General features: G+C 44.1%; 1 long non-coding RNA gene and 1 pseudogene across 2 annotated transcripts; both read right to left on the bottom strand.

The window, feature by feature from the left end:
• Nucleotides 1-3414, bottom strand: LOC118524202 (small cysteine and glycine repeat-containing protein 9 pseudogene; annotated as a pseudogene). The gene is made up of 2 exons (XR_013447400.1): nt 1442-3414; nt 1-911 (listed from the first exon to the last, which is right to left on the bottom strand). The product of XR_013447400.1 is annotated as a small cysteine and glycine repeat-containing protein 9 pseudogene (transcript).
• Nucleotides 3415-13509: 10095 nt separating this feature from the next.
• On the bottom strand, nt 13510-16242 carry LOC144381529 (uncharacterized). Its single transcript, XR_013446802.1, has 3 exons — nt 16146-16242; nt 15620-15836; nt 13510-13695 (listed from the first exon to the last, which is right to left on the bottom strand). It is a non-coding gene; the product is annotated as an uncharacterized LOC144381529 (long non-coding RNA).
• Nucleotides 16243-17504: the final 1262 nt, after the last annotated feature.

Genomic DNA, 17504 nt, shown 5'->3' with positions numbered 1-17504 from the left:
TCATTGAGATCTTTTTAATGCAATATTTTAAAAAATTAAAATTGGTACAAAAAGTCCATGATGAAAACAAAATCAAAATTTTACCAAAAGACAGGGCTGGATGCTGTACTTGCTTGACTCAGCCTCCCCTAGTCCCAACCCTGCTTCTTACTTTACAAGCATCTGACACAGTTTAGTATTGCCTAGGTATTTAAATCATCCACAAACACAAACATGGCTCCACCTTCTTCCTGTTAAAGACTGTGGCAGGAGGGAAGATACATGTGGTTAGCATGAAGGCAGAGTCCCTAAGGTCCCATTTCCCAGGGAGCAGATTTTCAATTATAGTCATGGCAAGAGGAAGGCCTCCACCATGAATCACGTGACAGATTCTGAAAGGCCACAAAGATGAGCAAAGAATCTTTCACAGTATGGAACACAGTGTCCACACACTTGCGTGAGGACTTTGCTCACTTCTCCGGTCCCATCTCCTCATGTGACACCCGCGCCCTCAACTCTGCAGCCACTCCCCACTCGGGCTGTCCCCACTGGTGATGCTGCCTCTCACCTCTGACTTTTGCACACATAGTTGCCTCTGCCTGAAATAGATCCCATCCCTGCCATGTCCCCTGACACACGCTCTTCCCAGCAGTTGCCTTAACCTTTCTTGACTTGGTCCAAGTGTCACTTCCTCCATGAGCTTTCTATGACCCTAGCACAGCCCCCTCCCCCCCAAAAAACCTGGGTTAGATCTTCATGCATTTCCATAATACCTCAGGGCTCTCAGCCACAGCACTTATCACATTACACAGTATTTCTCATTTACTTGTTTGTCTCCCTCATCAGAATGTAAGCACCCCAGGGCCAGGAGCCATTGCTTAGCATCTTCCAGCCCCAGCATCTGGCACAGTGAGCGTCAGTCATTCTGGAGCCTGAATAGATGCATACATCAGTGGGACAGAACAGAAAAATTTACATCTATAGATAGACAGATGTATTAAAAATTACATAATTATAAAAATAATTTTATGAAGAGAGTCCCTATCTATCTATCTAGCATCATTTGTTTATAAGCAACAATAGTAAGATACAGAATACATTATCTGATACTAAAAAAACAAAGAAGCATTATGGGAGCTCAGAGAGATGTAAGTTCCTAGCCTAGAGGTGGGGGAGGTTTAGTGGGGAAGATGGGATTTAAGCTGAACCCATGCCATCTCCAGGTGGGTTCAAGAGGCACAAGAAATAGGACTTAAAAAATAGCTAAAGTCTTCCAGCCCTGGCCCCATATCTCCTATGTAAGGATGGTAAATGGATACCTCCCACACCACTCGTCAAGGAGCCCAGAACAAATACACCAACTTCAAGACCACTTCTGGAGACTAAAAGACCCCTCTTCCTTCCAGCATTAAGCATTGGTAGACAGTTACATCCCACTAGTAATGAGTTAAGTAGCTGTCACCTGGATAAGCAGAGAATATGCCCTTGTGCAGCCTAGAAATTCTTCTGAGTGCTGAGAAGGAACTTGCTGGAACGTAGCTGTCACCCAGGAAGCCGCGTTCAAGGACCACCTGGCAGTGTGAGGAACAGAGAGATAACAAAACATGTATGCATGCGCAGGGGAAGACCAAAAAGAGAGAAAATAAATGAACAAGGAAACTGGTCTAAACTCAGAGAATCAGTTTGGTATAGGAAAAGGACTGTCAGGTTTGGTGTCAGGAAAACCTGGGATTCAATCAGGATTTATTTAGCTGCATTTCTTTCAGTGAGTTTCTTAACTGCCTCAACCTCAGTCACTTCAGCAATGAAATGGGTCTAATACAACTCACCTCGAAGGCTTGTAGTGAGCTATAGAAGTAGCCATGTGTGTAGAGGGGGGTCCAGGAGAACTCACCACCCATCCTTTCTCTTCTGCATGGACACGGGAGCAGTGCGCAAGCTGAAGGAGAGGACCCCTTGGCTGCCCTGCTGCTGGAGCTGGGCTGGCCACAAGGGTTGGCCCTGACGTCATAGTGTGGCTCCCCTCCTGTTGCTGAGAATCATCCCATGCACTTGGCACCTGGGCAGTGGTATGTCTTCCCTCCCCAAGGACCTGTCCCGAGAGTCTGCTGCACAAAATCAGCAGAAGCAGAGAGAAAAGACACAGCTGTCGCAGGCATGGCCAAGGATGCTAGCACGAACAAGAGGCTCCCAGAACCCTCCACGGAGCTCAAGCTCCCCACCGGGGCCAATGCTTCTCAGTCTCCCCAGAAACCACCCAGCACCGCAGGGTAGGGGCTACCCGCCTTCTTCCTTCCTTTGAGGCTCATTTTTTTTTTTTTTTTCTTAAATAAGTTTCAAGAAACAGAGTCCCACCACCACCAATGCCCACCACCTTCACCCCACCCTGGAACATCCTCCGGTGAGTGTGAGTACAGAGGCCCCTCAGGGCAGCGGTGAAGGGGACTGTGGATACAGGGTCCAGCCCCGGGCCGGCTGCAGGGCGATGCGGCTGCGGGAGCACCAGAGCTGGATTCACTGTGGGGGAGCCCGAGCAGCCGCCGGAGGAACTCATAGAACATGTGACTAATGGAGAGATGTCATCGTGCATCAAGCCAGTTTATTAGGAAATTGAAACGAGCAGATGTAGACAGAGCAACAGAAAAGGCAGGCAGAAAACTCCCAAATGGCCAAAAGCCAGGCCTGGATATTTATAAAAGATAGGACATTGCAAACAAATAAACTCCTAGGGTTCCCAGTAAACTTTGGCTTTGCCCAGCTGTCTTCCCATCAGCTCTCTGGTTGCATCTTTGTTTCACGCTGTGCGATTGGGGCAAATTGGTGCCAAGTGTGGGCAGAGGGAGATCTCAGAAGGACAAAGCCTGAGGCCCAGGAAGCATGAGCGGGGAAGCTGGTGACAGAGAGGCCCAGGGAAAGGCGTAGGTGGATGAGGTGAAGCCGTCTTACCCGCAGGGCAGGGTGGCCTCCCACAGCCAGCTCCCCGCAGGGGCCGAGCCGCCGGCCGCCTAGCAGCAACATTGCTTCTTGCAACAGCTCTTGTGCTGGCAACAGCTCTTGTGCTGGCAACAGCCCTTCCCACCGCCGCAGCCATGCGAGCCGCAGCCACACGAGCCACAGGAGTGACAAGAGCGGTGGCAGCAGCAGACCACGGGGGTACTGCAGCAGCCCCCACAGCAGCCGCAGCAGCAGGGGCAGCAGGCCGAGCAACAGCCCACCCGGTAGCACCTGCAGGTGGTGCACCCGCCGCCGCAGCCGCCGCAGCCGCCACAACTTCCGCAGCCACAGCAGCCCATGGTGTCAGGAGAGAGGACTCAGGAGGGAGTAGCGAGGAGGGAGACTCGGGAGGCAAGGGAGGTCTGATGCCGCCGTCCGCGGGGGGGGCCCCTTATGTACCAACCCTGCAGGTCGGAGCGGGAAGACACGTGACCACTTCCCTGTGCTTGATTTCAGCTCCTACACGAAAACCTCAGGCTCTTCCTGTTTATTTCCTGACACCTTTAGTCTCGTTAAGTCACCTGTTTTCATCTCGGCTAAATTTATCTGTTTCACCCAACGGGAGTATTTAGCAAAGAACCCATCCCCGTTTTCAAATAGAGCTGCTCTTGTAATGGATGAGCCGGGAAACGCATCTGCCCACTGACATTTTGCTTCCTCCGCAGTATTTGCCCCGGGGAATGATTATTTCCCTTGACACCTCTTTGAGGAAAATTCTTAGGGGTCCTTTCAGTAGGGGAAAGAGAATACACAGAACCTTAAATAAAGGAGGTAACTTGCAACATCCACCACGTTTTCTACCACCGGTCAGCCTGTCACAGACCCCTCTAGACCAGCAGACGCGTGTTTTTTCTTCCCGGGATACCTGCTCTGGCTGCAAATGGCGAACTCGGCAAATGATAAAAACCATCCTCCCTGGAGAAGCCCCCAGTCTCCAGATCCAGCTTCAGGACCTTCGCATTCTCAAATGTCTGCCTTGTCATTCGTTCTCCTTGCTTGAGTCACATGTGTAGCTTCAGTCTTAGTCACAGAGCAGGCGACAAGGCGGCCACGCGGTGAGCTTTCAGAGGCTTGGGGAAGCTCCTCTGTCCCCAGAGACTCCCTCATCTGACGGCTGCCTTCCAAGCGTTACCATTAATTTTAAAGTAACACCATAAGCCCATTACTTGCTCACGTAAATAGCACTTTTTTGGGAAAAATAACTAGATTTTCCCCAAAAATTTAGTGAACACAGTGGCATTGTTTTATACTTTTGCAAATCGCTTTAATGTCTGATTTAATCAAAGATGAACGGCTGCTCATTATCTACCTTCAGTGTTGTAACTACTGGACTGTGTTGTTTTGGTGGAAGCACATAAAGAAAACCCAGCCTCACACCGAGACCCAGTTGGAAAAGGATGATCTTACCAGCCTCAGGGTCCCTGTGGGTCTTTGAACCACACATTGAGGACTGCCAGAAGAGAGATTTGGAAACTTTGGGTCCCTGAGGAAAGAAACTACTTAAAAATGTACCCAACTATTGACTTTCACCTCATCAAGTGTAATAAATCTCTACGCATCATTAGTATATGGTATAATAATGATGGCTCAAGGCCATTTAATGAAATTTTAGTGCTTCTATATAAAAACAAATAAACAAGCAAACCCTACCTTACGCTGTTCTATTTTCCAGGGGCGCACATTTTGTTCCTACTCAACAATCCTCGGCTTTAAACTAAAGTCCAGACTCCCCAGTAACCATCTGGCTTCTATTTGCTTTGCAGCCTAATCTGTCTGGGGCTCGAGGGTTGTAACCCAAAGCTGCACAAGAAGGGAGAGCTTGGTAATTCATAGCACTACGACCAGTAGTTAATCTTTATGGTACGGGTACTATGTGCTGCACAGTGTATGGAGTACTTAGAAATAAGACAGAGACGTTAACAATGAAATAGGCAAGATTCGGCAAGGAACATGCAGCACAAGAAGGAACAGGGTCAATGAGCCAAAGTCCTGTGGGATGATGGTGCCGACACAGGACCCGCCCTCGATTCCTCCTGTGACCCAGACCTTTTTGCTCTCCTAAAGGAAACACAGCAGCCATATAATCAGTATTTGAACTTTTATATCCTCTCTTTACCTCCCTCATGAGTGTGCCTTTGGCTGAAAATGCCCTCTTCCACCACTGAAATTCTGCTCGTTTTTAAAAAGGCAGATCAAATGTTAGCTTTTCCCAATCACGCCAACTGAAATTAATCTTTCTTTCTTCTACCCTTTGGTTTTGGCTGGATCTTCTTTACATGACGATAAAGGAAGGAGGGAAGACAGGCAAGGAAAACAGGTGGAAATGGTGTTGCGTAGGAGGACAATGGCGAGGCAAGAAGGGGCTGAGAGCTCGTGGCACCACCACCATCAACGGCATCCAGGGAACTTGCTGGATCCTCTGCCCTGTCCCGCCTCCACGCTCACCTCTCTCCTCTCATCAGCTTGGCTCCTCTTCTTAGGGCAATGACCACTTCCAATCTTGTTCCCTTTCTTCAGATGCCAGATGCCTCCTCCAGCCCCTTCACTCGAGAAGGAGCTTCCTACCACAGACTCTATAAACCCGCCCGTATCTGCGCCCTCTCCTTCTTGCCTTGCGTTACAACTAAGGAGGTGCACCTCCCCACTCCTCCCATCACAGGCCAGCCCCTCCATCTGTGCTCTGAAGACCATCCCTCTGGCCCTTTAAATCTCCTTTCTCATGCACCTTCTACCTCCACAGGTATTTGTTGAGCACCTACTAAGTGCCCAGCCCATTAGAGGCACATGCAGACACGGCAATGCACTCCCTCTGCTTTCTGGAGCCTTCTCAGAAGCATCGAAACCCTCAGGATGGTCTCTCTCCCACCCTCAAACAAGGAAGCCCCTCTGGTAGGCCCAGGCTGCCTCCTGACACTTCCTCTTGTTTCTCCTGCCTTGACAGCCACGACTGCAGAAAGCATTGTCCCCAAACTAGCTCCCTGTAGATGACAGGCATGAGAACAGTGACATTAGAAAACAGGGATTGACCTTTCACACAGTTTACCTATATCAAATCATCATGTGATAAATACCTTACAATTTTATCTGTCAATTTTACCTCAGTAAAGTTGGGGGAAAAAATCAAATAAAATAGGGATTCAGTGGGGATCAAGAATATGGGAAAGGACAGTCAGCAAAATATGCATAAGATTAGATATAATAAGATGCATTGGCAATCTTTCAACATATAGTAAAATATGTAGAAACAAAATATTACCCATTTTACTATTTAAACATAATTACTCATAAGTTAATAGCACACATATGCATACTTAATACAATTTTTGCTTTTTCTGATCATTAAAGCTATATATGTTCATCATAAAAAATATGAAAAATGCACAGAAACACAAAGAAAATAAAGATTACCCACAAGCACATGTTACTGAATTAACTACTGTTCACTATAATTTTCTTGCAGAATTCTGGAAGAGTACACATATGCATTATTCAAAAGCATAATCGGGGATGACAGGGTGTATCCTGGGTGTTACTGTATTTTTTGTTTACTATAATAAATAAAAATCTTCGCCAAGAACTCCAGAACTTCTCAACTCCTCCCTAGACAACTACTTCACTGGAACTGCTCTAGTTCAAGTCCCAGATGGCCTCCATGTGCTTAACTCCAAAATATGCTCTTCAGGCAATTTACAAGATAATTTCTCGGCACGAGGCAGTTGGCAAATCTCTCTTTCTTGACACTCGTATCTCTTGGCTTTGATGAGACAAGATCCTGTTTCTCTCCTACTGATCTTGTCATCCCCCCTCAGTCTACTTTGCAAAAAATGGCTATTTGGGAGGCTCGAGACTTGGTGTATAGTCTTGCTTGGTGTTGTCTCTTTAAAAAAAAAATTCACTGCCTTTATAGCTTATTGACTCCTTTGTGGAATAAGGTAGATTTTATTATATAGATCGGCCTACTTTCAAAATCTGATTTTTCTAAAGAGCATTTTCAGTCTGAAATGTTTTCAAGAATATTTTCCCAAATGTGGGATCGTCTTTTTGTCATTTTCATGGGAAGGTGGGGGAATATCACCAGGTCTTCTGAGAATAATCTGGATAATCAGGGAGCTATTAACTCTTCATCCACTGGAGTCTAGACCAACACTGACCCATAGAACTTTTGGCAGTGAAGGAAATATTCTATTCTGAGCTGGCCAATATGGTAGCCACTTACCACATGTGGTTACTGAGTATTTAAAATATGACTAGTGAGGCTCAAGAACAAAAACTCTTTACTTATTTAATTTTGATTAATCTAAATTTCAATAGCCATACATGGCGAGCAGCTACTGTATTGAAGAGCAGAGCTCTGGACTGACAGCCCCTCAAAAGAAAGGACCACACCTCATCCTTCTTTGAATCAGCTCACCAAGAGTTTAATAATTGTCTTCTAGATTCCAGACACTGTGTAGCAGTCAGGGAAGTAAGGTGAATGAGAGATGAAACTGGCCCTAAAGAAACATATATAGTCCATCAAAAAGAGACAGAAGTAAACCATAATAATGTAATATGAAAAGTTCTATCACAGAAGGCCAAGTGGAAAACATACAGAAGATCAGTTAATTAAATTCCCAACACCTAGCATAATTTCTGATATACAATACAGCCAGTTCTGCTATAACATTTGTTTTAAAAACGCAAATTTGTTCCAAGGAGGACATTATGCTAAGTGAAATAAGCCAGACATAGAAAGACAAATACTGCATGTTCTCACTTATGGACGGAATCTAAAAAAGTCAAACTCACAGAAGCAGGAATAGAAAGGCAGCAGGGGCTGAGGGGAGGGGACATTGGGAAGATGTTGGTCAAAGGGTACCAATTTTCAGTTAGATGAGTAAGGTCTGGGGAGCTACTGTACAACGTGGTGACTCTAGTTCATAATACTGTATTGTACCCCTGAAATTTGCTTCATAGAGTTACTCTTAAATGTTCTCACCACGAAAAGGAAAAATATGGTACCTCAGTGAGGTGATGGATGTGTTAATTAACTTGATTATGGTAATCATTTTACAATGTATACATACATCAAGTAATCACACTGTACACCTTAAATATATACAATTTTGATGTGTCAATTATACCTTCATAGGGCTGAAAAAAAAAGTTATTCCAAGGAGATTGCTATATTAGGGAACAATTAGAGAAGAATGCTAAATCTGTGTTTGCTTATGCAGGACTTTGTCTATAAGAAACACCAAACAGATGGAGAAAACTTCACCCAGCTACAACACACACACACACACACACACACACACACACACACACACACACTTCAGACCACTACCAGCCACCTGCATGCCCTGCGTGTTCTGAACTAGGCTCATCCACACCCGCCGTTACAACCTGCCCTCCCATTTCAGACACACCCCGTTCCACACCTTGACAATCACACAAGCTGCCCCTTCCCAGACCCACTTCCACAAGCAAACTTCACATCTTTTTCAAAGTAGACTGTCACATTTTTTATAGCATTTATATACTTTTAACCATATGTGTAAAATCATCTACAATTTTTATTAAGTTCCCATCCTTTTTTAATAGGTCACTGATGGTTTTTGAGTGCCGTTTCCCCAACCCAAGGGCCCTGTGGTTTTTATGGCTTAATTTTGTACAGTGCTATGATTTGCTGTGTTATAGCAGAACTGACTGTAAATAGAGAAAAAAAATCTTCGCAGTGAGCATCCTGCCATCCTGATCTCGAATTCTAAACATCATTCTCCAATAAAACAAACCAGACTCTTTGGAAGAAAGAGTCATTCCAGGTCTAGGGCTGGGGAGGGATGAAATGGGCCGTGAACATCTTGGGTTGAAATATAACTTGGTACTCAAAAAACGATAGACGTATTTTTAAAAGGTACAGGAACCAGCTTGAAGGTGTGGCAACTGGAAAAATGTAGGACAACTTGAGTGTCAAAACAATGACAGTAATAGATGATAACTTAGTAAATAGAATAGGATTGTTCTTTCCATTAACTCACATTGATATATAAGTGAGTAAACGAGATAACACACATCTGCATCTTGACCAGATGTGGCTGAATTGCTCTGCAAATCGGTCATAGTGATGTATATTCCCATCCAACACTGTATGAACCTTCCAATATCCTCACCAATATTTGGTATTATCAGACTTGAACATTTTGATAAGCAGGTGGATATAAAACGTACCACAGTGTGGTCCTCATTTCTACCTTTCTGATCATTAGTGGCGTTGAGCTTCTTATTGTATGTAGAGCCATGTCTTCTGTGACTCCTCAGTTAATATCCTTCACGCATTTTTCTATTAAGTTGTTTCCCTTTCTAAAATTGATTTTCTCTTTAGCCTGTGGCTGGTTTTAACTTTTGTTTTCAGCATCATTTTGTAAAATGTTTTCTTCCCTTTCATGTATTTTGTCTTTAATTAATGTATTCCTTTTATATTTTAAGAAATACTTTACTAGGGGCACCTGGGTGGCTCAGTCGTTAACCGTCTGCCTTCTGCTCAGGTCATGATCCCAGTGTCCTGGGATCGAGCCCCGCATTGGGCTCTCTGCTCAGCAGGAAGCCTGCTTATCCCTCTCCTACTCCCCCTGCTTGTGTTCCCTCTCTCGCTGTGTCTCTGTCAAAAAATAAATAAAATCTTAGAAAAAAAAGAAATACTTTACTAATTTGAAGTCATAAAGCTAATTTTTCACGTCTCCCTAAAATGTCAAATTTTGCTTGTCACTTTTTGTTCTTAAAATCATCCGGAACTTATTTTAATGTGTAGTATGAAGAAGGACCCTCATATTATTTGTATCAATAGAGACAGCCTCTTATTTCAGTACCAATACTGAATGGCCAGGAACTTCCCCTGATTTGTAATGTTTCTGCCATACACCAAATTCCAAAATTTGTGTTATTTTATCTCTGTGCTCTCAATTCCCATCCACTAGTCTCTGTCTCTCTCAGCAACAGAATATCACACTGTTTTAATGATCGTAGCTTTAGAATTAGTTCCAATATATGATAGGTGAACTCTCCTCATTCTGCTTTAAAAATTGTCTTGGGGCGCCTGGGTGGCTCAGTCAGTTAATGGATGGCTGCTGATTTTGGCTCAGGTCATGATCTCAGGGTCCTGGGATCAAGCTCCGCCTTGAGCTCTGTGCTCAGCGGGGATTTGACTTGAGGATTCTCTCTTTCCCTCTCTCTCTGCCCCTCCCCCAGCTCACATGTGTGTTCTCTCTCTCTCTCTCAAATAAATAAATAAATAAGTATTTTTTTAAATGTCTCTTACATTCTTGTTTTGTCAAACATATTTTTGGGGAAGCTGTCCAGTTTTTATAAAAAGTGAAAAGAGACCAATATTTTAAAAATCTCTTAGGGTTTTTCATAGAATTGCAATGAATTTATTAATTACTTTGGGAAGGACTGACATCTGCATTAAGCAGTGTTCTCCAGAGACACAGAATCCATTGGATATAGAGATACAGATACAGACATACAGATTTCCTATAGGAATTGGCTCACATGATATGGAGGCTGACGAGTGTTACGATCTGCCATCTGCAAGCTGGAGAATCACGAGAGCCAGTGATATAATTCCGGCTGCATCTGAAGACCTGAGAAGCAGGAGCTCTGATGTCTGCAGATGTCTGCAGGCAGAAGGTGGCTGTCCCAGCTCAGGCAAAGGCAGCAAATTGGCACTTCCTCCACCTTTTTGTTCTATTCAGATCCTCATGCACTGGATGGTGCCCACACACACTGATGAGGACCATCTTCACTCAATCAACTGATTCAAATGCTAATTTCTTCTGGAAACATTTTCACAGACACAGAAAAGATGTCTTACCAGATATCTGGGCCAGCCTTAGCCCAGCCAAGGGGACACATGAAACACCATCACAACATTGTTTCAATATTGAGAATTCCCATCTATAAACCTAGTACATTTCTCCATTTATTTCCTCTTTTATGTCCTTCCACACAATTTAATAATTTTCTTTCTAAAGATCTTGTAAGTCATTAGGTTTAGGCACTGGTATAAATTTTGTTGCTATTTTGAATGTTTTTTTTTTTTTAATTACATTTTCTATTTGGTGTATAAGAAATTTCTTTATTGTTGAAAATTGATTTTTTTTTTTCCATTTTTTTTTTCCCTCCTGGACTTACTACCTCTGCTACGTTAGTGCCAACTTCCCAAATGGAGACACAACTATACAGCCCATCCTGGGCTTATTCGACTATAAAATCCATTTGATGAGAGACTCTATACACCAAATTCATTGCCTTTTTAAGAGTGATTAGATAAGATAATGTACATAAGTACATGTAATTAGAGTAATATAAAAGATAAGATAAAATGCCAGTCAGGGTCTCTCCTCTGGGAGGTGAAGATCCCCTGAAGAAGAGGGAAAGCTCGATCGCCACAGTTTCCATCATCTAATATTAATCAAAAGAATTGCACTCTCCGGCAGTCGTACTGGGGGAAAGCAGCGTGCATTAACTATTTCAGTCAGTTCTAATTCCACTTCTGAAATAAAAGTGAATTTATCTGAAACTGAAAGAAAATTAAGTCGTGTGTACTCATGAGGAAGTAACAGGAAATAAACATCCATCTCAGAAACGGGTCAAAACAACCAGGGGGTGAGTAGGTAACACGCGGGAAACCCCCACATCCAGTATTTAAGGGCTGCCGGCAGAGGCAAATACCAGACCTCCCTCACCTCCCGAGTCTCCCTCCTCGCCTCTCCTGACACCATGGGGTGCTGTGGATGCAGAAGTTGCGGCTGCTGTGGGGGCTGCTGCAGTACACCCATGGTCTGCTGCTGCCGCCGCTCCTGTCGCTCCCGTGGCTGCGGCTCCCGTGGCTGCGGCTCTCGTGGCTGCGGCTCTCGTGGCTGCAGTGGTGGGAAGAGCTGCTGCAAGAAGCAGCGCCCTGCTAGGCAGGCAGCCGGCCTCTGGGAGAGCCTGCCCACATGGCGCTGGCCTGTTGGTGCGGCTTTCCTCCAGCGTGCCCGTTTCTCTTCCCACGACCTGGCAGTCAGTCCCGGGCCCTCAAGAGCTGGAAGCTGACACTCTCCTCTGTCACATCATAAACTGATCATCTCAAACAGACTCTGCTATTTGACGTGAACAACAAGAACTATAAAAACAAGAGACAGCCCAGCTCCTGGAGTCAATTCACATGCTGAACCAACTGAAAATGGAATCATAGCTACTAACTAATTTTTGTTTTTCTGAAATTCTTTCCCACAGCTTCGGTGCCTGCATTTCCATCGTGCTCACACGTTTCGGACCGTTTCTACTCTGTTCCTATGTCGGGCAGGTCTGCGCTGCTGAAAACCAAATGCACGCAGAGTATAATGTACCATACGCGGATGGCTGAGATCTCTTTTTTTGTTGTCTTGCTATGAAGGACCGTTTGTGTTCCATAAATTCATGCAAGCTAAATAAAGAAACCGTTGTTGGGGAGAACATCCCCTATTGCAGGAGTCTCGTCCTTTATGATCACAGTTGCCCTGGGAGGCATTACGGGCCATGACCCAGGGCTGTGCAAGCTCCGGAGGGCTGAATAAGCAGGGCCACGGAGAAAGGACGCTAACCGCAAGTTTTGCCTTAAGACCCATTTTCAAAAGAAAGGAATTGATAAGTTTTGTTCTATCATGTTTTCTGCCAATTCCCATGTACAGACCCTCAAAAGAATTGGATTTCCACGTCAGCCTCCAACTCCAGGCAAGCAGCCCAGAACCCCTTTCATGGTTGAAATTTCAATGTTTACCTTTAATCCCTGCCACGAACTGTGCAGACATGGTTTTTAGTAATCTTTTGTATGAATGCTCTCCTGCCTCGTTCGCCGCACTCATGGTGGTGACCGACGCCATTTCCGGTCCTTGAAACTTGGCTTTGCGCTCCAGGGTGCGTGCTTCAGATGACGCGGTACGTGCTTCAGATGACGCGGTACGTGCTTCAGATGACACGTGACCCGGGGAGCAGGGGGCGTGGCTGTGGCCTGAAAGCCCGCGAGAAGAGGCACTTCTCACCGCGCACTGGTTGCCCAGTGCCTGACAGAGCAGGACCGTCCCCCTACCTTGAGAATCAGAGGTGAGGAGGTAGAGCGCAGCTGTGCTCGGGGTTGTGCAGTAAAGATTTTACCTCTCCCTGCTCAGGTGGCTTGGAATGCTCATCCCATCGGGAAGCTCAGAACCGGATATTTGCCTTGTCAGAAAAAGTCTTCCATTTTGCTTTGAGGTTTGGTGTCCCTCGCGTTACCCCAAAGCCGGGCCGTTGTGTCAAGATGCAATGAAATTTTTAGAAAGCAAACATGATGTCTCTGTTGTGCAACCTTCTTTCTATTGGTTATTTAGAGGATGTACCCGTCTTTATCAAAGTAATTCTGAAAAAAAGTCCCTAAGGGGTATTCCTGAACATAAACTTTTTCTCTTTTTTCTCTATTAAAAAAGAAAAATCCATGATGCCATTCCCTTTTCCAGTAAGAATCTTCCTCTCCGTGGCCACAGTCACGAACAGGTCTAGAGCAGCCTTATTTACACAACTTCAAGGTCGCATCTCACTGTCGGGACACTCAGTTCTTTGAAATCAATGGGATTGTTATTATTCTTTCCAAAAAGGCCCACGTGTCACCTTGGGCTGAAGGAACATGAACCCAGTTTGTGCTGTTGTCGCTCCAGTAGAACAGCAGGTGTTTTTCCCAAAATCGGCCTAACCCACCCCGAAAAGGACATTTTTAATACAAATGTAATACATCTACCAATCTGCCTTAAATCTTTCCATTTCAAATTCCAATCAGAAGAATGTGGCCTTTGACACAAAATGCTTGTTATGGAAAGTGATTTTGGGAAGAGGTCATGACCAGGTCAAGCAAGCAGGCATTTAACTCTTACATAGAAATGGCTCGGTGCTGGGGTGGGTGGAGCTGCCCTGAGAGCAGGATGGCATACTGGTGCTATCAAAGTTCACGGAGTCCACTTAGGCCTGCACCTGAAGATTTCAGCCCCAGTCTCTTCGTTTTTACTCTGGCATCTTTCTTTTCTTTTTTTTTTTTATTTATTTATTTGAGAGAGAGAGAGAGCTAGCATGAGCGGGGGGGAGGGGCATAGGGAGAGGGAGAAGCAGGCTCCCCACTGAGCAGAGAGCCCCACACAGGGCTCGATCCCAGGACCCCGAGATCATGACCTGAGCCAAAGACAGACTCTTAACCGACTCAGCCACCCAGGCGTCCCATTCTGGCATCTTTCTTAGAAATGGTGATAATATTTTACTCTTGCACTTGTCAGTTTCTGAGGGTTATTCTTTGCTTCGTTTTCATGAGAACAAAGAAAGTAAATGTGCAAATCAGATCTAAGATGTTGACCAAGGACCTCCCCCATCAAAACTATTTCTGTACATTCATGAGCAAGAGGATGAAGACATTTGAAATCTCTATGTGCCATGAGGATAAGGACCTCAATGACTCTTGGCCAAACCAAACCACCCACGAGTATACCTACCATGAGTGCCTGATTGTTAAGCCCAAAAAGATTCTCCTCATGTGTAACTAAGAGAATACAAGTCAAGCATAGAGAGAAAACATCTATACAACTGAAGAATTTAATTACTACACTAGATTTAGAAACTGGGAAGAATTAATCTACACCAACTTTGTGGCATGTTCTGTGTTTTTAGAAACTTAGTCATTTACCTATAGACAGGAGAATTTCCAAACAATTCAGGACAAAAAATGGCCTGTGGCCTATTTTCTTTAGAAGGACTCCAGGTATAGAAAACCCATGCTTTCCTTTGTTGATCTGTCCCAATGCACTATCACCCTGGGACTTAATGACTTCTATATCTACAACGGAAATCTACTGTACTTTAGTGTTGCCCCTTGTCCACTGGAGACACAAGACACATCTAGAAATCTGCTCATCCAAAGTCTTTATAGACCTGGGGACAGCCTTCAGTCCTTTCCTTGTCGAATCTAACCCCAATATGTTAGCCTTCAGTGGAGTTAAGAATGAACTATATTCGATCTCAGAGTTGGGCCCTGACACCAGCAGCGTGAGCATCATAAGGGAACTTGTTAGAAATGCACATTTCAGAGAGTCTGGGGCTGGGCCCTAAGATCTGTGTTCTAACAAGTCCTCCAGGTGATTCTCAGGCATGTTCAAATTTGAGACCTTTTGACTGTGTCAATCTCAAAGAAGCAGCTAGTTTACATTTGGAGTCGGAGTGTCGTCCCGTCAGAATAGGCACCTCATTTACTATTTCCATCCCATTTTTCCACTGGAGATGTTTTAAAACTAGAGAAGATTAAAGAAATTGTTTTAATTTAAAAACTAAATATAGAGAAGGTAACTTTTTACTAATTTGCATTATTCAGTCACCTTTTGTATGCTTACTTTGTCTTCAGGATTTTCTTTCCATATCTTTTCTTAGACCCATGAGTTGATGAAGTCTACTATTTTGAAAGCAGCATCTTTTCTTGCTAAGATTGTATTATCTGCTAAATTTGCATAAATATAACCCAAATGCAGAGTTCCCTAATAATTACCTGGTGCTTCTAGGCTAACATCTCAATATATACATTTCAACATATATACAATTTTCCTATCAATGAATAGTAACTTGGAACTCATTTACTCACCTCTAATGCCCAGTTTGGGGTTGGGACAGATGATCTCCCTAATAACACCAAGTGGTGAACATGCTTTTCATGGCGTCAGTCAAATATACAATCAGAAATAGAATAACTGTCTTTGGCTTCACAGCTGCTGGTCAGACTAAGCCGGGTGCATTTGCCCTTTCCTCAGTGACCGATGCTGCCAACCTTCAAGTTACTGATCTTGATACTGGTTCTTAGACTAATAAGTGAGGAAAATAGAAGCATGTCATTACAGCAGGTACGTTCGGTACTTCCCGACAGAATATGAAAATCAGAGACAGTAAAATAAATATAGCTTGTATGAACTTTCTTTTAGGCCACCTGCCTAATTCTAAATAGATCCAACGAACCAAAAACAGCTAATGCAAAGAGTAGTGTGATTGCCGGGATGACAAAATCCCTTTCCCTGGAAACAATGCCCCCCTCTTCTCTGACACACACAAACTCACAGTGAATCCCAACCAAACATCACAGGCTTCCATGGAGGTAGAGGAGGTCTAATTCTTACCCAGATGAAGATTCCAGAAAATCAGGATTGAAACCGTGTTTTGGAAATCACAATTCCAGGACTGGTGATTCTCTTCGTGATTTATATTTGCTATGAGGTGCAATCTTTTACCTGAGAACAGGTGAAAAAAAGAAGTAGAGCAAAAATAAACTACATACTAACAACAACAACAAAAACCCATGTGGAAACAGATTTAAAACAATACTATTCATTTAAAATCGCTCCAAAGAAAATGATACTTAGGTATTAATCTAACAAAACATGCACAGAATCCATATTCTTGCAAGTTACAAAATGCAGATGGAAGAAATTAAACAAGTCCTAAATAAATGGAGAGATGGGGCACCTGGGTGGCTCAGATGGTTAAGCATCTGCCTTCGGCTCGGGTCATGATTCCAGGGTCCTGGGATCGAGCCCCGCATTGGGCTCCCTGCTTGGCGGGGAGCCTGCCTCTCCCTCTCCCTCTACTGTTCCCCCTGCTTGTGCTCTCTCGCTCTCTCTGTCAAATAAATAAAATATTTTTTTAAAAAATAAAATAAATGGAGAGATATATCACGTGTGTGGGATTTGAAGATTCAAGGTAGTGAAGATGCCAATCTTCCCCCACCTCCAAATTGATCTGTAGGTTTAATGCAATCCCAAAGTCCCAGCCAGGTGTTCTGTAGAAATAGACAAGCTTATTTGAAAGTGTGTATGAAAAGGTGCAGGACCTATAATAGCTAAAGCAATTTTGAAAAAGAAAAGTAAAGTGAAAGGAATCGCTCTATCTGATGTCCAGGATTATTATGCAGATACAGTAATCAAGACAGTGTGGGATGGGAAGAGGGGCAGACTTACAGATCCATGGAACAAGACTCAGGGATCCAGGAGAGGAACAACACTAACATGCCCAAGCTGATTTTTGACGAAGGAGCAAAAGCAATTCAGAATAGTCTTTTCAACAGATGCTGCTGGAGCAACTAGACATCCATAGCCCCACCTCACGCCCAAAAGAAAGGAAGGAAAGAAGGAAGGAAGGGAGGAAGGGAGGAAGGGAGGAAGGGAGGAAGGGAGGAAGGGAGGAAGGGAGGAAGGGAGGGAAGGAAGGAAAAGAAAAAAGAATCAACCTGAACTTCATACCTTATAAAAAATTAACTCAAAGTCAATCATGGGTTTAAAGGTAAAACATAAAACTATAAAATTTTTAGAAAAAAACATAGAACAACATTTTTAGGACCTAGAGCAAGGTGAAGAGTTCTTAGATATGACATAAGCCATAAAAGGAAAAATTGATTAGTCAGATCTCATCAAAATTGTTTGCTCCGTGAAAGGCCTGCTTGACAGGATGAGGAGACAAGCTACAGGCTGAGACAAAACATG

This window comes from Halichoerus grypus, chromosome 4, assembly GCF_964656455.1.
Source record: "Halichoerus grypus chromosome 4, mHalGry1.hap1.1, whole genome shotgun sequence".
In the NCBI taxonomy this organism is placed as follows: Eukaryota; Metazoa; Chordata; class Mammalia; order Carnivora; family Phocidae; genus Halichoerus; species Halichoerus grypus.
This window is presented reverse-complemented; position numbering and strand designations above follow the sequence as displayed.